The sequence below is a fragment of the Lissotriton helveticus genome, chromosome 8, assembly GCF_964261635.1.
Source record: "Lissotriton helveticus chromosome 8, aLisHel1.1, whole genome shotgun sequence".
Classification (NCBI taxonomy): Eukaryota; Metazoa; Chordata; class Amphibia; order Caudata; family Salamandridae; genus Lissotriton; species Lissotriton helveticus.
The window spans coordinates 639,811,258-639,838,173 of NC_136069.1; positions in this window are offsets into that span (position 1 = coordinate 639,811,258).

Genomic DNA, 26,916 nt, shown 5'->3' on the forward strand with positions numbered 1-26,916 from the left:
ATTGCGTGTATATGTTGTAAATATATTAGGTTGCGCATTATAATTGAGTACAAATTGAAATATGAAACCAAATAATGAATAGAAAAAGAAAAAATTAGTTATTCAAAAGAAGAAATTAACTAATAAAAAAGAAACAAATAAAACATCGTTTTGTATCGTGTTTTGTGTAATATATGCACATATACTCTGTAAGCGACCCCATTTAAAATTAGGCCTGTGATGAAAACGTAACAGCTTAGTTCTTGTTTTTTTAGCATAATTCTTTACCCCATGTCAATGTTCCCTACAGCTAGCAAGACTCATTGTTTCCAGTAGGTGTCCCCTTTTTTCAAAAACCTAATCTTGGACAGCGGCAGCCTGCAGGTCACCCTACCCGTCTGGCGTGGTATTTGTAATGTGCCAACTTCATCCACTACGTAGTGAACGCTCGAACCCAGCTGGGTCTGCGGTAATCAATGCCCCACCCTTTCCCTGCTTACTTCATCAAGGGTCGGTGTCTCCCAAGCACGCACCTCTGTGTCCTCTGTCGCTGCTAGTGTGATCAGCGAATCATTGGAAATCACGTTTCTACCGGAAGTACACAGTATTTCCGGTTCCTGTACTGGTTGAGTAGACCTGTAACCTCGGTTACCAATGGTCAAATTGCATCAGGCATCTGACCGTTCCCTCAGTCTTGTGTCCTTTTTCCACAGGCACCATAGGATTCTTTCAGTCCTTGCAAGGGACCTATTCTTTATTTTTCTATAGAAAATTGAAGGGTATATTAGATACAGTTTTAGCTCTTGCTTCTGACTAAGACAGACTCTGTTCTGGTTTACAATCATGCAATTACGATCATAAAGCAGTCCTTGCTTCCCTACGGGTCACTCTTAAACCTGAAAGGGCGCAGAAGCAGAGAATGACACACAAGGGCATATGATGCATCAATTTATTTACTCAAAAAATCTGTATTGGATGCAGGACAAGCTCAGATTACATTTTTATTGCCTGGGAATGTGCATCTCAAGTTCATCAGCGCACCCCATCTATCAGCAGTCTTGGGCACTGTAGGGTAGGTTACTATCATTACTTTAGGACAGTGTAAGCTTCACACCATTCTTTCATACTGTTTAGCTAACTGTACTGATTTCTGTTGTACTGTCTGCTTGATGGGATAGTTCTATCCCAGTAATCTTAAAATGTTCAACTGGTGCCAGGGAATAGAATCATTGAACCCTAACACATATCTTTACAACCAATGCACCCACCTCTGTTCTCTAAGTAAGAGTAGATTAGTGGTGTTCCTTACTGTGGGTGGGTGGGAGATATGTTTTGTCAATTCTGAACCACCTTACGTAGTTTTCAGTATGTCTCTTCTCCATGTAATGTGATGCACCCACTCACTCATCCACTCCAACACTTATGCACGCATGCTCCCAGACCCACTCAGACTCTCACACATCCACTCACAGACCCAGTCAGAAAGTCATGTACCCAGTCACAGACCCACTCAGAGACTCATGCACTCATTCACAGACTCACTCAGAGATGCACACACCCACTTACAGACCCATCCAGACCAATGCAGCCAATCACAGTCCTACCAAGAGACTCATTGACCCAGTCACAGACCCACTATGAGACTCATGAAACCAATCACTGATCAACTCAGAGACTCAATCACCCACTCACAGACCCACTCAGACACTAATGCAACCATTCACAGACTTACTCGGAAAGTCATGCACCTACTCCCAGATCCACTCAGAGATTTGTGCACCCACTCACAGATTCACTCAGAGACTCTTTCACCCACTTCTGTAAGTGACATTCATGCACCCACTCATTGTACCACTCAGAGACTCCCACACCTACTCACAGATCCACTCAGACACTTGCACACCCACTCCCAGATGTTCTCACAGCCAGTCACAGCCTCACTCAGAGACTCATGCATCCCATTCACACATCCACTCTGACACTTATCACATGCAGTCACAGACCCACTTAAACTCTCACACATTCACTCACAGACCCAGCCAGAGAGACATGCATCCAGTCACAGACCCACTGAGAGACCTACACACCCATGCTCAGACCCACTCAGAAACTCATGCACCCCCTCACATTTTCAGACAGAGACCTACACACCCACTCACTCAGATACTCATGCATACACTCATAGTGCCATTCAGAGATGCACATATTCACTCACAGACCCACTCAGAGACTTACGCGCCTATTCACAGATCCACTAAGACAATCATGTACCCACTTACAGACCTACTCAGATAATCATGCATCCACTCACAGACCCACTCTGAGACTCATGCACCCACTGACAGAGCCACTCAGACATTCATGTATACTTCCAGACCCACTCAGAGGGTCATGCACCCACTCACAGACCAACTCGGACACTCATGCATCCACTCACAGAAACACTCAGATACTCATGTCCTACTCACAGATCTACTCAAAGAGTCATGCACCCACTCACCGATTCATTCAGAGACTAATTTACCCACTCAGAGGCTCACTTAGACACCCAATGCCGCACTCACAGACCCAATCACAGACTCATGCACCCACTCACAGATGCACTCAGAGTTCAGTCAGTCAGTCACAAACCCACTGACACACTCATGTACTCTATCAAAAGTCAGACAGTCATGCACCCTCAGACACTCATACACCCACTCACGCACTCCTTATATATAGTAATGAATTTTGAATGAACTGGTGTCTATTGAATGTCTGCTTTTGTTTTACGTATTTGCAACATCATCTCAAATTTCACAATATTATTGCAAATATTTCAAAGCGTTTTTACAAAAAATATTTATAAAGAAAATGAACAACATTTTGGACAATAAGGTGTCTCTGGAAAGAGCTGTTGCGCTCATTGTGAGTGCATTACAGCTATACATAAGACAGAATGAACAGTTTCGGGTTGCTGAGAAACAACCTGTTGCTTTCCTCTGGGCAGTGAACTCCATCACTTCTATAGTTTCCATGAATGTCGAAATGCAGGTTTTTGTTGTAGATAGAGCCCATGGTATGGTCTCTTAGGAATGCAGAAAGAGTTTATTAACATGTTGCCTGATTTGTCAATCTGCAGAGTAAATTGATTTGACCACTTCCATTTTAGCCTTTGGCATATGTTGAAGTACATCAAGACAGTGTGAGGGAAAAGCGCCATTAAATGGGCAAAGGTATCCTTCATTAGGAATTCCAGTCCTACCCCAGTCAGTGTGCCTAGGTCATTGCCACCACAGTGCATACTCATGAGGTCAGGGAGTTGGGAATCGACAATGCAGCAAATCATGCCACTTCAACCCTCTCTGGCCAATCCAAGTAATGTCCACAATAGCCTATCCCAGGTCCCCGTCAATACCACTCTTTCTACTAGCAGAATCTCTAGCCCAAAAGACATAGCTGTGGCCCACAATCCACACTCTACCCATATTGAAGTGAAGCAGCAGACAGGAGAAGGCTAGAGCTAATGTGGCAGTTTGGAAAATAAAAGGCACTTAAAATGGTGGTGTGCTCCTGGTTTAAAACAAAACAAAACATAGTTGATTGGATGCTGTGAATATGCAGGTGAATACAATTAGGCAGTGTCTTGAAAGGATAAGTAACTAGATGTATGATTGACTGGTAAAAAATAAAAAAAAGTGTAATACAGAGTTAGATATAGTTATAGGTGCATATGTATCAAGCCCTTTTCCCGTTCGCAAACGGGCCAATTCTCAGAATAGGCCCATTTGCGAATGGTAAAAGGCCTTTTGGGATGTATCATCCCAAAAGGGCATCGCAAATTAGAGAATCGCAAAATCTGTGATTCTCTATTTTGTGATTGCATTTAAGGAATCGCAAATTGCGATTCCTTAAATGCTATGCATGAAACACAGAAAATCTGTGATTTGGTCTTAAGAAATCTCAAATTACAACTAACTTCAAGTTTGTGGTAATTTGTGATTTCTTTGAAAAATGCACTTTTTCGAATTTTTCAAAGTGCCATGTGGCGCACATACATGCCCCTAGGTCATGTATGTGCACCAAATGTGTACACATACATATTTCAGGGATGCAACAGGGTGTCCTTTTGACACCCTGGCACCCTTGAAATTGCATTCTCAATTTGCGATTATCTAATTGCGAATCGCAATTTGAGAATATCTTCCCATTCATTCCGATGGGCATCCTAGCCCATAGGAATAAATGGGAAGGTATTGCTTAACCACATGAGCGCTAGCGAAATTCCGCTCCTGTGCTCATGTTTTAAAAAACCCATTATTCATGACGAGCTGGGCTCGTCATGAGCGTGCGAGGAGGCTACCTCATGACGAGCCCAGCTCGTCATGAGCGTCAAAGGGGTTAATTGCGAATCGCGATTTGCGAATCACAATTAGGGAATATTAAGGAATCGCAAATAATATTGGGATTCCTTCATACATAGCATTTTGCAATTCCTTAATAGCAATTTGCTAAAAATCGCTATTAAGGAATCGCAAAAGGGCTTCTTCATACATATGCCCCTTGGTTCTGTATTGTAAACCACACTTTCTGCAGCTCATTTTGTAACTAGGATAGTTCATCTAGAATGTGCTGTGAACTTGTGACCTACTGGTTCTAGTGGGTTGCTATAGAGACTGTGCTAAGTGTGCATTGGGGGAAGGGTGTTACAGAGAGAGTTGTCTGTTTTTAGAAATTTGAGGAGCCTCATTTATGAGGCCTTTCATCAGTTTTGCGCTTCTAATAAGGGTTTAATTTTCCTAATGAGGGCTTGCTAATTAAGACTATAGTAGTTTTAAAGTCATAAAACTAACAAGCTATATATGTTTTGGACTACCGTTTGTTTTGTGAATTTATTGCAACAATAGGAAATAAATTGCGAATATGCACAAATAGCCTACCATATTGGGCTTCTTTATAAAAGTGCATGAAAAAGTTAACACATAGTAACCATTCAGAAATGGAGTTACACAACTAAAAAATGAAAGATATGTATTTATTTGCTGCCTTCCACACTATCAGAGGGTGCAAAGTTGAAAAGGTGCCATTAATGGTTGCTTTGTGTGAGAGTGGTGTGCCATTCTTGTGCCTAGTTTTCATATTTCCTGAGATTATTCAGTCAATCTAATAGGAGCAAAAAAAACTATTTGTCCAACAAACTTAATTTTCATATATGTGAATTACATTTAACTTTGAGACTTTTTTATTGAAAAGGTATATATGTATGTGAGGTTGTTAAAAGTGAGTATGAAATATACAGAAAAGTATTGAAACTACATGAGATGATCTATGAGTGGTAGAGGGGAAACATCCTTTACAACGCAACTGTTACAACGCACTACCATTACAACGCAACCATTACAACGCAAGTCATTACAACGACTTGAGCTGGGGGGCGCTCCAGGATAGGGAATAGGTTAATTTACTATCCAACACCTTCCCTATTATCCACAGGGACTGGAGTTGGAATAGTAAATTAAACTATTCACTATCTAGCGCCCCCCAACGCAAGTCGTTGTAACGACTTGCGTTGTAAAAGTTGCGTCGTAAAGGCATGCGTTGTAATAGCATGCGTTGTAACGTCATACATCCTGGTAGAGTGAGTGTGTTTATGTTAGGCCTTGGCCACACAGAGTTCTGCAAGTGGCAGAGTGCATTTGGTCATGCCGTACTTGCTGATTTTCAGCACTGGGTATTTGTCCTGCACTGTAAAATCATCGCGAACGGCAACATGTGCACCGCAAGAAGCACTACCTCTTTTCTTGAAGCTCAAGTAGATTTTTCTACCCGAGCTGCAGCTTTCCTAATGCGAATGGAAGGGTTCTCAACATGAGCGGTCGCGACAATCCATGTAGAGAAATCTCGGCAGGAGGTGGATTTTCCTCACTCACGCTCGCCAACTTGATGTTTGGCGAGTGTGGGGGCGGAAAACTCCGCAAACTCTTTGAACGGAGTGGAGTTCAGTGCCCAGGGCTAGTTTATATATTTACTAATAGGTAAGATGCTTCCTGAGTTTATGAGTATGAAACACTTAGGGGCCGATTAGGATGGCGGACGGACTTGCGTCCGTCCGCCACCCTTGAGGAGGAGGGAACGTCCGCAGGGGCTGCGGCGTTCCCTCCGTGCTGATTAGGATGTGACCGCCAGGGTGGCGGTCACATCCTCTATATTTAACATTGCGGCGGGTGCAGCTTCAAGCTGCACCCGCCGCAATGTTAAAAAAGCATGTGTTACATTTACATGCACAAAGCGGCAGGCACCGCACGGTGCCTGCTGCTTTGTGCACGCAAATGCAGGGGGGTACCATAGGTACCCCCCATGTGCACCCCCCACCCCCATTCACCCAGGGGGCCCGCAACGGGCCCCCAAAGTGAATGTCCGTATGCTTTTCCATGGCGGAAAAGCCGCCGTGGAAAAGCAGTTTTACACAACCATCATAATATGGCGGACGGTGTCTTATAGACACCGCCTGCCATGTTATAGCTTTTCCGCCGCGGTCGGAAGCCGACCGCAGCGGAAAAGCAGCGGACGGAATTCCAGACCCACCAGCCATCCTAATTTGGCGGTGGGTCTTTGGAGTCTCCGCCGCGGTTTTTCCGCATCCTCCGGGCCGGCGGAAGTGTCCGCCGGCCCGGAGGATGCGGAAAAACCGCCATCCTAATCGGCCCCTTAGTCTGAGGTGTAGACTAGCTGAGTGAGAAGTTATTTCACAATGTGTTGCCATGGAACATAAGTATTGTACGTGCGCTGTTTTACTGCATGCTCTAATTGGTCAAAATAAAACTGCATGCTAAGGGTTAAACTTATACTTAACAATGTATTAGAAGATGTGCAAAGATTAACATTTCTATACATGAAGTACTGCTCACAAAGAATTTTTTTCTTTGAACTCTGGGACTTGTAGTCCTACTTATTCCATTTTAAAAGAGGACAACAAGACTTGGAATTGAAAGGAAAAAACATGCACTGTAGGTGTACATAACGCATAAACCTGTGAAACTTAGGAGCTATGTATTAGATACTCTTTAGGTTAGGTTTTGGTAAATCATAGGGTAGGTTTGTATATGCTTATATGGTAAGACATGCTCTTTAGAATAATATTGGGTTACATGAGTAGTACGAGAGTGCTAGGCATAGTTAAACATGCAGGGGCAGATTTACAAGCCCCTTTCGTAAATTTGGTGCCAACGCTTTTTGTAACGCAGCAGCAGCGTAAACAATGTGCCACAATGCTGCCAAGTTACAACGTGACGCATCTAGGAAGATGCGTCACCTTGTAAAGCCCTGCACCACATTATACCAGCATCAGGATGGGCGTTTCCATGCAAAAAGCCATATAGAACTGATCAGGTGAAATTTACAACATTTCACTGTGTTACTCTACACCTTCACAGCATAAAAATCCCTACGCCTGCTAAGACCAGGCGTAAGGAATGATGCAAGGCTTTTTATATGGGGCTCATCTATCTGTTGTGGCGCACTGCTGGAGTTGCATCACTTTCATGAGCTACTCCAGCAATGCGTCACTTTGCGGCAACAGATGCATCAGAAATTCTGACGCATCTTTCAATCCTTGCGCCATTGTGCGCCGTATTTTAAATATGCTGCATCCATAGTGGCGCAAGGGTTCCGCATGGAGGTGCAGGGAAACTGACGCATCTTTTTAGATATGTCAGTTTCTTGTAAAGCTGCCCCGCAGTGTTTAAACATGGGTCAGGTCTACTAGTGCAGACCTTGTCTATGCACTCTCACTTGCAGCTTAACTTGGCCTGGAAAAATCCCTTTGTCACCTTTTAAACTCATATTTTAGTAGATATAACTCACCTCTGTGATACTCTGTAGGTATGCCATAAAGTATGGTGTTTTATGATTAAAAGATTGAATTGTGTCCTCTTCATTTTTAGTAAGTTACTGATGTAGTCGCAGACACCTATGCCATGCACTACATAGAGTATACCACCCATATTACAACTGGCATACAAGTTTACAAATCATAGAGGCTCTCTCTCACCATGACAAGCTGCGCTAGAGGGACTTATATATTCACTTACATACTCACAAACCACTTATCAAACTTAAAGCAGTTGCAGGCACATGTACCTCTAGTCCCTAACACAGGCACTGAGGTGTTTGTTCAGCCTCTTACAGTAACATTTAGACAGCAATAGAGTTAATAAACTAGACAGTCAACTACCGGCACATTAAATTAACCATCTCATGGCACTGCTATAGGTGAACTCCTACACTCACTTAGATATGTAGGCAAGTAGTGACACAATTTTGTCATCCATCTAGACATCTAGTCCTTTAAGGATGGGTGAGGCCTACTAGTGCAGACCCTATCTGTGCACTCTCACTGCCAGCTTCACTTAGCATGTAAAAGCTGTTCATCGACGGAGGCAAGATGGTGGCCACCTTGTTGGCCGATGAGTCTCGTAATCGTTCACCCCCTCAAATCCCATATGGAAAGCACGGCAGCACAGTGAATGGAGAGACAATGCTCTAAAACTTAATGTTTCTATACTAAAATCAATACTAAAGCGATAGTGAGAAATGCTCTGGGACCTACTTACTGTACATAGGTCAACGGCGTCTGCTGACCTGAGTGCAAGGCTAATACGGCATCTCCCATGAGGAGTGTATCGACTCTTGGCAGTGAATTGGCTTGGAGCAGCTTGGTTAAGGATTCCAGCAAATAACGCCAGAGCGCTGTGCAGGAGAATCCACTTCCTCGATCAGAACCCCGGAAACCGCCCTGGCCAAACAACGACGTGGAGCTGTCACAGACAGCGGCAGCACATAAGAGCCGGCGGGTCCATGGAAAAGAACGACCCCGTCTATCTTCTTAGCGGTAAAGAAGGGAAAGAATATTGGACAGGATGGAGGCTTGATAGAGAAGGCTGCCCTCTCTACGGGTTCTGATGAGGTGAGCACTGGGAGTCCAGAGGTCTCGGGACTCAGTATGGAAACTGCAGTGACTGCACCTAGGCAGGGGGGCAAGTGAACACTGTATATGATCTGTCATTGTTTACCCCAGGGGTTGATGGGTCGGGGGGGAAAAATGCCAGACTCAGACAATGACAATATTGGGAGCTGCACCTCCAAACCTTGCTCATATCCACCTTAGCTCGGAGAAAGAGACAGAGGCTATTAAATCACTTGGTGGTAAAATATTTGGTGGGAATAATGCTATTGAGCTGCCTGAGACAGATATAGTTGACTACTTTTTTTCCACTGACTGATCATTCAAACTCATTGGGGATGCGTCAGTGCAACTATCTGATGGCCCTTCAGGTTCTCCAAATAGTAGGTGGAGCAAAACCAGTAGTACTCATCAGTAGGACCCCGGGGAATTGCACTAGGGCATCTGGTTCTGGGACTGTGCAGAAAAACAAATTGGCAGCATTTATCCCTGGAACACCTCTGAAGTCAGTCATTCCGCCTGGTCATGAGCAACTGAACCCCACTAAGCAGGGAACAAAGGCAGCATCAGGTGGAACATTTATACAAGAACAGTACAACTTGCCAGATCAATCAGGAGATATCTATTTGGCTGTTAATTGTGAGACAATTATGTTGCATAGGGATGAAAGTCATGCAGAGAGCCAAAAAACACAACGCGCGTTTCGAAAGCTTCAGAATTCACTCTGGCAGCTAGCCAAATCCTGCTCAGAATTTGCAGAAAGGATTTCTGAAGCAGAGAACAGGATCTCTACACTTGAGGATGAGATGGTTGCAAAGAAAGCGGCCACAGATGCATTGGCAAAGCAGAAGAGCGATATAGCCTGGAAGCTCGAAGATATGGAAAACCGTCTCCGCCGCAATCATTTAAGAATTCTTGGGGTGCCTGTAGGGGCTGAAGGTTCTGATCCATGGAGGTTTGTGGTGGAACTCTTCACTGCTGCTTTCCCGGAATTAACACAGTGGGCATGTGACACCGAAGTACAACAAGCCCACTGGTTTCCATTTCAACAAAGCAACCACTCTGGACCTAATCATACTATTTCGAGACCTAGAGCTATATTGATATGCCTCTCAAAATATTTATCCAGGCAGGCTCTGTATGATTTGGCGAGGCTAGATAGGCAGAGAAAGGGAGATGGGTTTGAGTTTTTTGTTCGTCCTGATTAGTGTCACGCAACAGTGGAAAAAAGATCACAGCTTCGACAGTTATTTAATCCTTTTCAGGGTAAAGGAACTCAGGCATTCCTCTTAAATCCAGCTAAACTCACGATAATATATAAGGACCAGACCCAATTTTTCACATCTGAGATTAAAGCTAAGGAATTTTTATAATATATTAAACCTTAGGAAAGAGGGTTCAACATTTGGTTTTGCTACAGCTAGTGGAAGGTAGTTGTACATAATGATTTCTATTGGACAGTTCTAAGCAATGCTGTTCTTCAGATAGGTTTATCTTTTTTTTATATATTGAGTTGGGAGGACGGGGTGATAGGTGTGCTTACGGGGCTCCCCATCACTACAGACCCTTGGGTCTCTCAGCCTCTATGTCGGGTAGGCCTCCACTGGGAGGGGAGGTGTCTGGGTGGGTCGGGGAGGTTTGCATGGAAGGAGGGAGGCTGCCACTGGGGGAGGGTTGCAGGGGGTAAAAATTGCAAATAAGCCAATAAATGTTTCAAAGCAAGGTTTTGGAGAGAGGGAACGGTCTACACAGTTTTGAACAGGGTTAAAGATGTCTGTATTGTCTCTATTTGTATGTTTAATGTATGGGGCTTAATGATAGGGCTAAATGGCAAAGAGTATCTCAGGAAATTAGAAATATGTCCCCCGATGTGGTATGTCTTCAAGAGACACATATTCCTTGGAATACATATAAGGTATTAAGCGAGCTGGGATACAAGCTTCTCGTTTGCACATCGCAGGGAACTATTACTAGAGGTATGGCCATTTTGGCTACAAATAATATATATAAACGGTAGCCAAAAGTTTGGCAGCTAAATATGGCCGCTGGGCGATAATTGAATGTGTAATTGCTAATAAGAAACTTAGAATATGCTCTGTGTACGGATCTAACCACAATGAAGCAGAGATTATAGGAAATTTGAACACAGAGCTGGCTTCCTGGACCTCTCTTTGGTACTGTGCGGGGACTTTATATATTCAACTGGAAGCAGTGACCCAGGGTTTGGAAGGAGACAAGTATTTTAGTCGGAAACCCAAAGTTTACAAGGCCTTGCAGCACCTTATTTATGAGCATGGTCTTTTGGATGCCTGGCTAAGGTTAAAACAGACGAATACTGGATATACACATTATTGTTGCCCACACCAGTAGCTAGCTATGCTAGATTACTTTTTTGTTACAAAAAATTATTTGGCACATATACAGATATTCCCCCGAATTACTTCGGATCATAACCCAGTGTTATTGAAACGTAAAATGCATGGGTTGATACGCCCTCGGGGGTCATTCTCTTTTGATAGGAAGCTATTACTTAATGAGCAATTCATTTGTCACATTCGACAGTGGTTAAACACGTTTCTGGCTATCAATCGTCATTCTGCCAAATGCGGCCTTGTTTGGGATGTGCTAAAAGCTTGACTAAGGGGGGAGATCCTGGGCTTTGGATTATATATTCAGAAACAACAGAGGCAGCTCTTACAGGGGCTTTATGACAATCTGCCACAAGTAGAGTATGCCTTGATATATGCTTTAGAGGGGAAATAAGATATTTCGCAGGTGCAGATGGAGGTGGCTCGCTGCAAAGCCAGGATAAATGGGGAGTGGGCCAAGGATATAGTAAAAAAATATCATTTGTTCAGAAGAGAGTGCTATGAGAATAGTGAGGCAACTGGCAGACGCTTGGCCAAGAAAATTAGGTGTAAGGAGGTTAAAGATACAATTACTAATCTTGAATATTCAACTGGGAAAATAGTAGAAACGCCGGGGGAGGTCATGGAGAACTTTAGGGCCTTTTATGAGAAGCTATATTCAGAGAATGTTAATAATCAGAAGAGAACTCAATGCTTCTATAAAGATCCATACCGGAGGATGTTAAGTATAGATGATCAGAGTTATTTTAAAGGACCTATAGCTATGGAAGAGCTCACAGAGGCTGTTGATGCTCTAGCAACATGGAAGGTCGCAGGTCCTGACAAGCTCCCAGTAGAATTTTATAAAGCTTTCTTTACCTGAGATACAAACAGATGTGCTCTCTGTATTTCAGGAAACACAGAAAGGTGAGGCCTCAGCGTCATGGGATGTAGCCAGCATTGTTATCTGTTTTAAAAAGGATGAACCACTTACATTACCAGGATGGTATAGACCCATCTCCCTTCTCAACTGTGATGGGAAAATCTATGCAAAAATATTGGCCACACGACTCTCCCGAGTGATAACTCCCTTAGTCTCCTTCCGCCAGCATGGTTTTATCCCAGGAAGAGGCACTGTCAACCATATAGGTGGGGTAGCTGCTATGTTGGACTCTGCTAATGTACAAAATGCACCTTGTGGAGTTGTGCTACTTGACACAGAGAAGGCGTTTGACCGTGTCTATTGGGGATTCTTATGGGCAACTATGCGGTGGCAAGGCTTTGAGCCTGGTTTTATTCAGGCGGTTAGTACCATGTATGGATCTCCTGCAGCCCGAGTATGTCCTATGGGGCTTGAATTTAATCTTGTACCTATATCAAGGGGCACACAACAAGGCTGTCCTTGCTCCCCTCTACTATTTGCTCTTTATATTAATCCATTGCTGAATTTGTCAGAGAACAGCCTAAAAATTCAACAAGCAAGTCTTGGGCCGGGACGGATTAATATACTAGCATATGCAGATGATATAGCGATAGTTACGCATAATCCAGCTAAGACTTTGGCAGAGATTGAACGATTAACAACCCTATTTGGGAAAGGGCCCGGTTGTAAGCTAAATTTAGCCATGACACAAGTAATATGCACAGACCAAGCCCTTTTTGATGATTCTAGAATTACAAAGGAGGCACCATATTTAGGGGTGTGTATTAAGGCATATCTAGACAAGATGGTATTGTTTAACTAGGACCCCATGCTATGAAAAATGAAAAGGGAACTAAACAGAATGAAAGGCCTTCATCTGTTAATGGATGAAAGGTGTAACGTTTTAAAGATGAATATTTTACCAAGTGTCCTGTACTACTTTAGGGCGTTCCCCCTGGAACTCACAGCAAAGCAAATTCAGAAACTACAGCCTATATGTAGCAGCTTTCTGTGGGCTCAGGGCAAACCTCGCCCAGCTATATAGTACATGACCCTGAGGGTCCTGAGGGGTCTGGGCAGTCCCTAACTTCCGGTTTTAATATTGGGCATGTTTACTTCAACACATGGGAATTTTACTGGTAGGGGAAGGAGAAGTTAAGTTATATGAATCCCCTCATATTTTCCAAATGCTTTTGGGCCCCAAAGCAGAGAGGAGCTTCTTCCAATTTGTTTTGCCGAGCTACTATAAAAAAAACTTTTAAGGCGGTTCAAGCGGCACATAAAGCATGGCTTCAGATACGAAGATATTTGGAGATTGACAGGTTTAGTTTTTACACACCTGCCTCCTCTTCAGAATTGCTCCCCTCCATTGTTTCTGATGCTATGGCCAGATGGAGACGAAAAGGCATTCAGACTTTGGGAGATTTAGTGGATAGCAATGGTGTTGAAGCCTATTCCTTACTGAATTTAAACTCGCTAAAACTGACTTTTTTAAATACTTGCAGAGCCGGGACAATCTTGTAAAAAGAGGGGGTGCTATCTACCTGGCGCAAAAATTTAATTTGTTAGAACTAGTTAGGAAGCGAGGAAAGATTGGTGTCTTATATCAAACTTTCATTAAAATACAGAATTATGATCTGGAGGCACAGAATACACAATGGAATACCAGATTGTCTCAGGGAGGGAATATTATACAAGAATCTATTGTATTGGCTGACAAACTTTTGATTTATTCCAGTCTTAAAACACAACAATATAAAACTATGTTTAACTTGTACTATACTCCCGCAAAGATTACACAATGGGGTGGTTTAAATTAAGGTAAATGCCCTCATTGTGGGATGGATCGGGCTGGCATTGTGCATATGTTTTTCTCATGCCCAGAGCTGAGACACTTGATAAATAGGATGCAGCTTTTTGTGATGGAGGTTACAGGTGCACACATTGTGGTTACACCAACAGTCATGCTCTTGGGAGTTCTGGAAGATGCCATGGCCGCTCAGGCAATGTATACATTTAGATATTTTGGGGATGATTACGATGTAGGGCGGATCGCCATCACCCGCATGGCGGTGGTGATCCGCCCTACATTTTCCTCCGCCCACCACCCATTTCCCCCGCCATATTAGTATTTTGTGGACCGGGCGGAAAAAGATCACAATATGGTGGCGGTGTCTGTGAGACACCACCATCTATATTATGATGAGTGCAGTAATGAGCCTTTCCATGGCGGCGTTGCTGCCATGGAAAGGCTCGCGGTCTTTGCTGTTGGGGGCCCGTAGCGGGCCACCATGGTATTGGGGGGTGCACATGGAGGGTACCCATGGTATTCCCCTCATTGCCATGCACTATGTGGCAGGCACCACGTGGTGCCTGCCATGTAGTACATGGGAATGCTGTGCATAGTCCATTTACACTGCTAGTGGGTCTGCAGCCAGCAGATCCACCCACAATGTAAAGAGCCAGGATGCGCCTGCCAATGTGTATCCTAATTCACATGGCGGGACCGCTGCAACTTCGGCAGTCGGCCCCTGACTCCCCTACGGTGGCGGGCGGATGGACCCCTTAGCTTTCACAGCTGTCGCGGAGGCAAGACTATGCATAGCATCACTCTGACGGCAGAAAGATCCTCCCCACCTTTGAAATGTGGAGAGGGAGGCTTTATGCCATATGTCAGCTGGAATCTAGATTATATGATATTAAAGGACCACAGAAACGAAGATATGGCCTTAGGATCTGGGGGGCTTTAGTCGATCATTTAGCACCTACAATGCAGAATTGGCTAAAAACGTAATTTTAAAAAAATGGATCGCTTAGAATTCTCGGTGCTATACCCTTAATCCCTATGTTTTGGGCTCTTCCCAGTCACAGGCCGTTGCCCCACCCACACACTAGGTTTCCCTAGGTGCCGGCAGAGCTAGGGTTCATAATCTACAGCTAGGCACTTTGGTCCGTGTTTTCACTGTGAAAATGTGGTGTGTCCATGTTGCGTTTTGGGCCGTTTCCTGTCGCAGGCACTAGTCCCTCCCACACAAGTGAGGTGCCATTTTTCTCGGAAGACTTTGGGGAATGCGGGGTGGGTGGAATTTCGTGGATCCACACAGATACCAGAACTTTCCACCACAGAAATGTAAGGGAAAAGGTGTTTTTTTAAAACAAATGTTGAGGTTTGCAAGGGATTCTGGGTAACAGAACATAATGAGAGCCAGACAAGTCAACTCATCCTGGATTCCCCTGGATGTCTAGTTTTCAAAAATGTTTTTGGCTTTGCTATGTTTCCCTAGGTGCCAGCAGAGCTAGAGCCCAAAATCCACAGGTAGGCACATTGCAAAAAGCAACTCTGTGCCTAGTGGGCATTCTGATGCCCTGAAGGGGGAATCAAGGAGGGGTGGTTTGCCCCAATATGAACCCAAGGGGGCAGAAAGATGTCGCTATTTTTTGGGGCTGGGGTCATTGGTATGCCCATTCTGGGCAGCCTCCACCCCACACATAAAAACGCCAGCGTAATCGCTGGTGCCTAGTGGGCTTTTTGCCCCCCCCCCGTGGCAGATCAGGGGCCACTGCCCCCATCTGCCCCCTGGGGGGGGGGGCAGAAAGACTGTGGCATTTTTTGGGGAGGTGCGTGCATTGGCTGACCTCAACCCTGAATTAAAAAATTATATATTTCCTGAGGACTAGTGGGCCTTCTGCTCCCCCTGGGTGGGCAGATAAGGGGCTATTGCCCCAATATGCCTCCCCGGGGCTGCAGAAAGTCTGTGGTAATTGTTTTTGGGGTGGGGGCAGTATCATGCACATTCTGGGCAGCCCCCAGCCCAAAATCATTTTTAAAAATCTCTGGTGCCTTTGGGCTTTCTGCCCCCCTGGGCAGATTAGGAACTACAGCCCATCTGCCCCTGGGGGAACCAGAAAGACTGTTGTATTTTTCTTGGGGGTGGGGTATTGGCCTGCCCATCTTGGGAAGCCCCCACCCCTACATCAATAAAACAAATCCCTGGTTTCTTGTGGGCTTTCTGCCTCCCGTGGAGGCAGAAAGACTAGAATTTCATAAGGGGTGGGGGCATTGTCATGCCCATTTTTGGCAGCCCCCACCCCAACATCAATAAAAAAAAATCCCAGGTGTCTAGTGGGCTTTCTGGTATTTCTCAAGGGGGTGGGGGCATTTCCATGCCCTATTTAGCAGCCCCAACATCACAAATAAATAAAATCACTGGTGTCTAGTGGGCTTTCTTCCCCCCGGGGGGCATATTGGGGGCAACTGTCCCATCTGCCCCCAAGAGGGGCAGAGCTTCTGAATGTGCCCAATAAATAGGGGGGGCAAAGGCCCTTGCCCAAGGGGCCACTCCCCCATCCCTGGTGCCTAGTGGGTGGATTCCTACTTGGGGATCGCGCTCCTGGGCCGATCCCCAAGCAGGGATCAACTGGCGAGAATCTCCCCTTCACCATGATACCTCTTCCGTCTTTCTACGTGCTCAGGGTGCTGAGATAGCCCCCTGAGCATGAAGAAAGTGAAACTGAAATGAGCCTCTTGGCTCATTTCAGATTCGGTTTCACTGAAATGACGTCAGAGCAACGTGTGCGCTGATCTTAATTTCAGGGAAACCAGGGAGGGGGCTTGGAAGCTGAGGAAGCTCTTCCTCAGCTCCTGATGCCATTGGTGGGTAAATGGAATCCCTCTGGTGCCCGCATTAGAGGGATTCCCTGTGCCATAGAGTCGAACGAGCGGGACCCATCCGACGTACATGAGCACTTATGCGTCAGACATCTCTTGCGCATCCGATGCATAGCAGGGGTTAATATATCTCATCCTCTCGTTTATGTCTCTATGTAATTGTTCACGGTATGATATTGGCTTCCAAGAAAAAAAAAAAGCTGTTCATGAAGACTTACATTCACGTTTTAGTACACATAACTCACCTCTGAGATATATTAATGGTATGCCATAAAGAACAATGCTTTGGGCATAAAAGTTTGAATGATGTCCATTTTGAGTTATGTAGTTTACTCATGCAGTTGCAGACTCCTATGTCAAGGACTACATACAGTATAGCACCCATTATGCAACTAACATTCATGTTTCGAAAACTTAGGTCCTGTCTGTCAGCAAGTGATATAGCGACAGGAGGATTTATACATTCACTCACATACTTAGAAACCACTTATGTATGCAGCAGTATCAAAGACAGTTACAGACACACCTACATCACCCTCTATGACCTAACATAGGCACTAAGGTATACTTTCAACCACTTACGTCCACAATTAGAGAGCCATAGAGGTACTGAACCTTACGTTCATATTCTCACACATTTACTTTAACATCTCATGGCACTGCAGTAGGTGGACTCCTACACTCATTCATCCATGTAAGCAAGTAGTGACACAACCTTGTCATCCATCTAGAGAAGTAGTACTTTATACATGGGTCAGGCCTACTAGTGCAGAGCCTGTCTGTGGATGCTTCACTTGCCATGTAAAAACGATTTGTCAAGTTCTAACTCCACGTTTTAGTACACATACCTCACCTATGAGATATGCTGTGGGTATGCCATAAAGCACTGTTCTTTGTGCTTAAAAGATTGAGAGATGTCCTTCTGAGGTTTAGTAAGTTACTCATGCACTTGCAGCCCCTATGCCAACCACTACATAGAGTATACCACTCATAATGCAACTGACATGCATTTTCTCAAAGCATAGAGCCTCTCTCTCACCCAGTCACAGAGCGACAAAGGAAGTTATGCATTCACTCATATACTCAGAAACTATTTATGTATGCAGCAGAACAAAAGGCACTTGCAGACACACCTATGTATCCTTCTATTCCCTAGCACAGCCACTGAGGTATTAGTTCAGCCACTTAAATACACAGTTAGAGAGTCATAGAGGTACTAAAACAGATAGTCACATACCAGCATATGCATTTAAACATCTCATAGAACTGAACTAGTGACACAACATTGTCATCTATCCAGAAAAATAGTCCTTTAAACATGAGTCAAGCCTACTAGTGCAAAGTCTGTATGTGCACTCTCACTGCCAACTTGACTTGGCATGTAAAAGCTGTTTGTCAAGTCTCAAACCCACATTTTGGTAGATATAACTCCTCTGAGATATGATGTAGGAATGCCATATAGCATGGTGCTTTGGGTTTAAAAGACGAGAGATGTTCTTTTGATTTCAATGAGTTATCATTCATTTACTGGCCCCTCTGCCAAGTACTACATAGAGTATGCCACGCATAAAGCAATCGACATACATGTTCACAAAAGCATAGAGCCTCACTCTCATCCAGTCAGGCAGTTACAGAAGGACATACTGAGAAATTGCTTATGTATGCAGCAGTATTAAAGGCAGTTGCAGACACACATACATTCCTCTCTATTCCCTAACTCAGGCACTGAGGTATTCGTTCAGTCACTTACATACATATTTAGAGAGCTATAGTGGTACTAAAACAGACAGTCAAGTACAGGCACATTTACTTAAACATTCAATGGCACTGCGACAGGTGGACTCCTACACTCACTCAGATATGTAGGCAAGGAGTGACACAACCTTATAATTCATCCAGGCAAATAGTCCTTTAAAAATGGTTGAGGCCTACTAGTGCAGACCATGTCTGTGCACTCTCATTTGCAGCTTCACTTGGCATGAAAAAGCCATTTGGCAACACTTAAATTACGTTTAAGTCACAGAACTCAGCTCTGAAACATGCTGTAGTATGCCAGAAAGCATGGTGCTTTTTGCTTAAAAGAATGAGCGATTTCCTTTTTGAGTTTTACTCATGCACTTGCACACTCTTATGCAAAGCACTACTTAGAATATACCACCCATAATTTAACTGACATACATGTTTCCAAAGTATAGAGCCTCTTTCTCACCCAGTCACAGAATGACAGAGGGACTTATATATACACTCTGATACTCAGTAACGGCTTATGAATGCAGCAGTATCAAAGGCAGTTGCACAAACACCTACATACCCCTCTGTTCCCTAACACAGGCACTGAGGTGTTTGTCAAGTCACTTACATGTATATTTAGGAAGCCATAGAGGTACTAAAACAAACAGTCATATACCAGCACATTTACTTAAACATCTCATAGTACTGCTATAGGTGGACTCCTACACTCACTCAGATGTGTAGGTAAGTGGTGACACAACTTCTTAGTCCACCCAGAGAAATAGTCCTTTCAATATAGGTAGATACACAGGAACTTAGTAATGGATATAGTAGTATAGCTAATGAGACACTAATGCATACAGTGAGACATCGAAAGACAGAGACATACCCAGAAAAATAAATAGAGTAATGTTAGGTTTCTAATAATAAGAGAACTGCCTACAATGGTGGTTAACTACCTAAAATTTGTAATATAATAGGATATAAGGAAAATTTACATTTTGTTTTTGTTTTCAGACACCGATTTCTAGTTAACTATAGACAATTACAATGCCATCAAAAAGTGACAGAAGAAAGAAACAGAGGCAGGGATACTATCTCGACAGAACCGAGAAACAAAAGGTGCAAAATGTGGAAATAGTGGTGAAAGAGAACAGAGCTGCTGGTAAGACAACAAAGACATAAGATAGTATGTGCACAACTTGAAAGTCAGCGAAATGAAGTGAATAAAAAACAAAGTTTGAGATCAACTAAGAAAGGGGAAAAAGTACACTATGTGAAGAGTCTAAAATCGTACAAAAAATCATAGTTTAACCAGAAGACAGTAGCAATTTAAGGAAATCAGTGTGAGAATGTTCCGTAGTAGAGTCATTCACAATATAGCGACAAATATGAAGAAACATAAAAGAAGAAGAGAAGCGGTCAGACAAAAATAATCTGTTGAGGCTGTAATTGATAATGCCTTTTCTCTCAAGCGGAAGCTATTTATTTTGATTCTACACAGAATGAGGACACTGGATAAAATAGTGTTGTCTATAAGTCAAAGAAGCTAAAAAATAGATTTGTCAACAGAAGTAACTTTTCCAAAGTTTTCAGTGGTTAATGGAGACACACTTCTAGTACTGAGCCTTTCTTTAATGAAGAAAGATACTTCCAAGAGAACACATTAGTGCGTGAAGTTGAAGAATCTGGACGATGTTATGAGATTAAGGATGGCAGTCCTATTCTAAAAGAGGTGATTGTACCTAGAAATGTAGACAAAGTCATAGCTGAAGAGGGTCAGTGAAGGCATAGACAGGCCCCTGTATATAAATGGAACTGTAGCATTATTTGGCGTATTTTGCAGGAATCTATTGATATATTGTGATCTTTCCCATGTAAGTTTCCAAACAGAAGTCTAAAACAGAAAAATGTGGCTTTGAAAGTATTACATCCATGTAAGGTAAGAAACTATGCATATTTATAGAGACATTCACTAGCACGTTTATCAAAGAAAGTGGGCCAAAGCACCTTTCATTATTTTAGAATGTTAGCTGTTCACCACTAGCAAATGTGAACTTTAGTTAGGATGCTTTAATACGTCAAAATTCCTGCCCTATGTTTTGGAGAAATGAAAAGAACTCTTTTGTGTGGCACTGTAGCGATTCGCAAATTGCGTGGTTTCGCGACTCCCAAAATGTAATTTACAACAGTGTCTCAGACACTGTTTGCGATTCCTAATGGGATCGCAAATAGCATGCCTCATTAATATTCATGAGGCAGGTGCAATTTGCAATCCCAGTGGGAATGGCCAGCACTGCCAGGTGGCTGGGGTCAGCAGACTGCCATGTCTGAGACTGCTTTTTAAATAAAGCAGGTTTTTTTTATTAAATGCAACCTGTTTTCCTTAAAGGAAAATGGGATGCATTCAAAAAAGATAACTGAAACATTTCTGTTCCATTTTTTAAGAGTAGGCAGTGGTCTGTGGGACGATGTCTGATCTTAAAAAAGATTTTTGCATCCATTAACAAAGGGGAAAGGGTCCCCTGGGGCCCCTTCCTGCTTGCAAGTGACTTACCACCTTCTAGAAGTAGGTGGTAAACTGTGAGTGTTTTGCAACCGCAATTGCAGTTGCAAAACAATTGTACATTGAAGTGCGAGTCGCTAATAGGAAGGGACACCCTTGTCATGCTCCTTCATAATAGCGAGTTGCAAACCCTATTTTGTGACTCAGTAATAGGTTTCTGACTTTCAAAATAGGGTTTGTACATGGGGCAGACCAATTTCCCATTTGCGACCCCAAAAACAGTTGTACATCTGGCCCTTGGTATCTGCAGTGGAACATGACACAAATGTTACTGTTGATAACCTTCAAGAAGAGATTAGAACATTTTATACAGTCTGTTCAGAGAAATCAAAATGCGTTTGTATATGTTGTTGAGGACTCACTACAAAAGTCAAAATCGTTATGTGGTTGTGTCTTCAAAAACTGAAGAAGAGAACAGAGAAAAGTGACAAGAATTTGCAGCTTATTTATTTATAGAACTCTTCGATTGTTCCACATGACAAATTACCTGTTGAAGGACTAGACTTTTAACAGAACCAGCGGTGCCAGGGGACAACACCTATAACCTTCATGGGATACCTGTTTCGGCGCACAAGTGACAGAGACACGGGACACTTCCTTCGGCGTCAAAGATCAGCGTTTATTTACTGCAGGGAAACAAGAGTCAATAGAAGTACATCGGCATGTAGGTTCTGCGAGTCTGCTTCAAATTGCATATGTAGGTCGCTCTCTTTTATACAAAATGTTGCCATTGCACAACATGCGAACAAAAGATTACAATTCAGTTCCCACAGTAAACTTCAAAAGGGTCGCTTTCATGTGTTCAGAATCCCGGAACATAATTACAGTAGCAATGCCAGTTCCCAACTGTAAAAGTACATCTTCCCACCATTAGGCACACCCATTAGAGTTGTAAATGACCAAGAAGAAGAAACAAGAGCAGCTGCAAGGAAGTCAGACACGTGTAGAGAAAGGAGTGTGGGGGTAATATCGGAAGCATGATCGTAGGATCAAAGAGCTGGATCCCATCGCCTGCACGGCTGTCACAATAGACCGGCACGACCAGATTACCCTCAAGCTGAGCCATCTGCCTTTGCTGTGTCATTCCTCCGGCCATAAAGACGCGTGAAAGGAATATGCGTCTTCCGCAAGGCTTGGGAACAAGAAGGTCAGGGGGCGAACAGTTACCTGCTCGCTGACTACGTGAGGGCAAGAAACAAAATGGATGCCGTATCTAAAATGGAACCCAAGGGTTCAGATGAAAAACCCGTAATATTAGGCGAACCCTAACAGGTAGTGTAGCGAAAATGCATACACTTACCGCACTCGCCATTTACGGTTCATAGATACTAAACTCGTCCATATTCGGTAATGCCCAGAACGTTGTAATAATTTTTACGGAACCTCAGACGGTCCTTTTGCCCTCATGTAGGCAAGCACTAGTCGGAATCATAATCGATTTCGATACTCATCAGATCATTTAGATGTTGCTGATACATTATTCTATCCTTCAATGCCTCTTTGGTGCCAACGGGCTGTCTTATACACGTTGTAGCACAAAGGCCACATAAGGCAGGACCACATTGTACACAAAGACAACATGTGAATAGAAACGTCGCAACAACCCCTATGATCATCAGAATCTTCCAACCCCAAGTCGACATCAGACCCCAAAACCATCCCAGAAGCGTCCAATTTCCTTCGTCCACGTGTATGGACTCCGAAATTTTGTGCAACTTAGTGATGGCTTGATAAACCGTTGGAGCGTTATCAGGTATGAATATGCAGCAGCTCGAATGGATGACTTTACAAACACCACCTCTATCTGCTAGAACAACGTCTAGAACCATACGGTTCTGTAACGTCATCAGTCTATCCGCCTGAAGCTCGGCTGTCAAATTACCAAGGGCACTTGCAGTTATGTTGGCAGTTGATTCTACTACACGAGTTAACTGCCTCAGGTTCCTGCTATTGACCATAGGGCCCCAGAACGGTAGAAAACCCTTAAGGAAGTCTCCTGCTTCTTGACCGGCAGTATCTTCTTCGTTGACAACACCTCTCACAACTCTAGTTCTGTGATAGTCTGAGGCCACAGTGAAAGTTGGAGGCAAAAGATTTGCAATGTAGCAGGTACCCGAGAAGTCATGGGGTAACCACGTATAGGGTTGATCATAACATACAAAGTAGGTACCCTTGGCAGTCAGGAAGACAGGGGATGAGAGCGTTGGTAAGACATATGTCTCAGTACACGCACTCTCCCCAAACTGAGCTCTCGGATTTTGACCAAGACCTTTCAAGCAGAAATTACCAAGGTGAGGTACAATCCATATCGGTGATGAGCTTTTAAGCTGCCTATCACCCACTGATACACTATACTCAGCCTCACTTAGTTTCCTATATGCTCGCACCTCCTCCTCTGGGATAAGCGATGCGTCAAAAATATCTCTATCTAAATCAGCAATAGCTCTCGCCAGAGTCTTGTGGTACGGGCCAGGACCAGAGTTTGCTGAGCGTGGTTCTCGATGGGGGTAGGAATCTAGTGCGCTACGGAACATAGTTTGCAATGCTCGAGCTGACCCTTGGGCACTATAAGGCAGAACTAAGTACGGAATACCCTTATCCATGGTATGTGGCATTAACCCACACACCCAACAATTGGTAGTGTTTACCACTAACTGATGCTGGTGCAAGAGTTGAATAAAGGAGTTGTTTCTGAATTCTGCACGTCTGGCTTGTTCGTGTTGAGGCAGAAGATAAAAGGAATGTGGAGAGACAGTTGAAACGAAATTTAGATCATGAGATGGAAGAGTAGGTGTAGTAGAAGGCAATAAGAATTGGGACCCATAATATACTCCTCCCACCAGTAACATAGATACAGTCAGAAACAATATGAAAACCTGTAGAAAAAACCATTTTGTACGAAACATCTTATGTAATGCAGATCTTTGCGCCAACATTTTCTCTCTTTTCGACAGCTCAGACAATGACGATTCCATCCCCTAACGACCGTCCGCGACGTTCTTGACGCACTTCGTTCTGAGTACCGATTATCAATTCCCAGGAGTTCACGGAAATCGACAAAAGAAACCGACCTTGTGTCGATAGCTGCTAAACAGAAGGAAGTACCCGCACGGCCCTACGGCCAACCTGGATGATACGTTCTAGCTAAATTGAACGTTCAATTTATTATAATGTTCTTGGCTGTACGAAAAAGGAAAAACACACAATATATAACGTCCACTATGTTCAGGGCGAGTGTGAAACCTAGAAACAAAAAAATCTTTTTATTCAGTGTCTTGTGCGTGGACGAAGAAAGTATCGGCTGCTCCCAGGGCGAGTCTGATCTTCAAATAGTGAATTCGACGGCAAAGGAGTGTTCAATTGTTCAGGCGATTGTTCAGCACTCGAATTTTCCAAGGTTGACGGGGAGGAAATTGTTTGAGGGGAATCAACAAGGGCGTCAGATACAAGCTGAGCTTCGCTGAATGGGACAAAACGTTGTGGAGTGTCGGTTTCAGATGAAGAAAAACCTCTTCTCATCCAGGTGTCCAACGGTAAAGGAAACGGGACTCTTTTGGTGTGGGTAGCATGTACCCAGTTTTTCCGGCCTTCCAGCCGAACTGCCGTCCTCGTTGCTAGCTGTACCTGGAACGGTCCCACGAATCTCGGCTCAAGATTCCGTTTTCGTCCGAAGTTGCGGACAAGAATCCAATCCCCGGGTTGGAGCCGATGACCAGGACCCTCTGTTCGTGACGGCAAAGCCTCAAAGACCTGTTGATGAAGCAAACTCAATTTAGCAGTCAGATCATGAAGATAGTCAATCAACATTGGATATTCGATTCTATCAAACTCCTTAGGCCTTGGGACTCCCCATATATTAGCGGGACGGCCAAATACGATCTCATATGGGCTAAGCCCTACTCGTGAGTGTACAGTTGCCCTGGTCGACAGGAGAGCCCCGGGCAAAGCATCGGGCCATGATAGACCAGTTGTCGCCTGAATTTTAGCCAATTTTAGTTTTAGGGTGCCATTGTATCCTTCCACCAAGCCTGCTGATTGTGGATGGTTTGCACTATGGAACTTCTGTACTATCCCTAAGCCACGACACACACTCTTCATCACACTTCCCACAAACTCACTTCCGTTGTCCGACCATACAACCCGAGGCATTCCGTAGCCGGGAAAATACTCTTTGAGCAAAATTTTTGCCGTGGATAAGGCCGTATTATCCTTAAGGGGGTAAGCCTCAATCCATCTAGAGAATGCACACACCACAACTAAAACGAATTTCAAATTGTTACATCTCTCCATGTGGATGAAGTCCAACTGGATAACTTCGAAAGGGTACGTAGGAGGGGCAAAATGGCCAGGTGGAGTGGGAGTGCCCTTACCAGGATTGTGCATCAAACACACCATACAATTCTTAACCACTCTCTCTGCACACTTAGTAATCCCATCATTCTTCCATACATGAGACAACAACTTGCATATGCCTTTTGTGCTGATGTGCGCTGTACCATGAGCCATTGTAACGACAGCGAGCACATATGCATCCGGTAACATCCATCTCTGCTTTTCTGACAAATCAACCCAACATCCGTTCTCATCCAATCTTCCCGTGCTCTCTTTCCATTTAGTCCTTTCCGTCTCAGTGGCTTCATTCTTTATTCCCTTCACACTCTCAATCGTGTCTTCACACATACCAGTCTCTGTTGGCCATCTCACTGAACTCGTAACATACATTCTGTTCGTCAAATCTTTAGCTGTCTCTTTAGCCGTTTCATCCGCAAACGCATTACCACGACCCACATCGTCCGTCACTTTCTGATGTGCACTACATTTGACTACGGCCACCTGTTTAGGCAATGTGAGTGCATCTAAAAGGTCATTCACAAGCTGACCATGCTGAATCTTCATGCCATGCGACGTAAGGAATCCTCTCTCTCTCCACAATCGCCCAAAACTATGTGCCACACCAAACGCATACTGGCTATCTGTAAACACATTCACCCGTTTATCTTTAGACAATACACACGCTCTTGTCAATGCGATCAGCTCAGCGGCCTGAGCCGAATTCTGACTCAATCTTGCGCTTTCCACAATCGTACTCAATGTTACTACAGCATACGCAGTCGTCACATCACCATTCGGTAACTTAAAACAGGAACCATCCACATACAAAGTACCATCGGGATCTGCCAATGGAGTATCTTTTAGGTCAATACGACCCTTGGTTTCCTCTTCAGTTCTGAGATAACAGTCATGTAGTGCTTCACCACTTGACTCCGTGTCGATCGGCAGCAATGTTGCTGGATTCAACACATTACATCGTTTTATCCGTATATGACTGGCCAGTAACGTCAACTCATATCCAGACAATCTTGCGCTCGTCAAGTGTTGAGTTTTCGTTCGATTCAATAGAGTGTCAACTGCATGCGGAACCATCACCGTAAGCATATTATCCATGACCAGACCTGCGGACTGTCGAATGGACGCCACAGCTGCCGCTGTTGCTCTTAAACAACTCGGCAAGGCTCTAGCTACTGGGTCTAAAGTCGAGGAAAAATAGGCGCATGGGCGTTGTTTGCCGCCAAAGGGTTGTGTCAGAACACTCAACGCACAACCATCCCTCTCGTGAACGTATAGTGTAAACGGCTTACTGTAGTCAGGAGTGCCCAACACAGGAGCCGAACACAACGCATCACGTAATTCAGAAAAACCTTTCTGACACTCTTCAGTCCAAGGCAATGGGGATGAAACATCCTTGCACGTAAGGGCTAT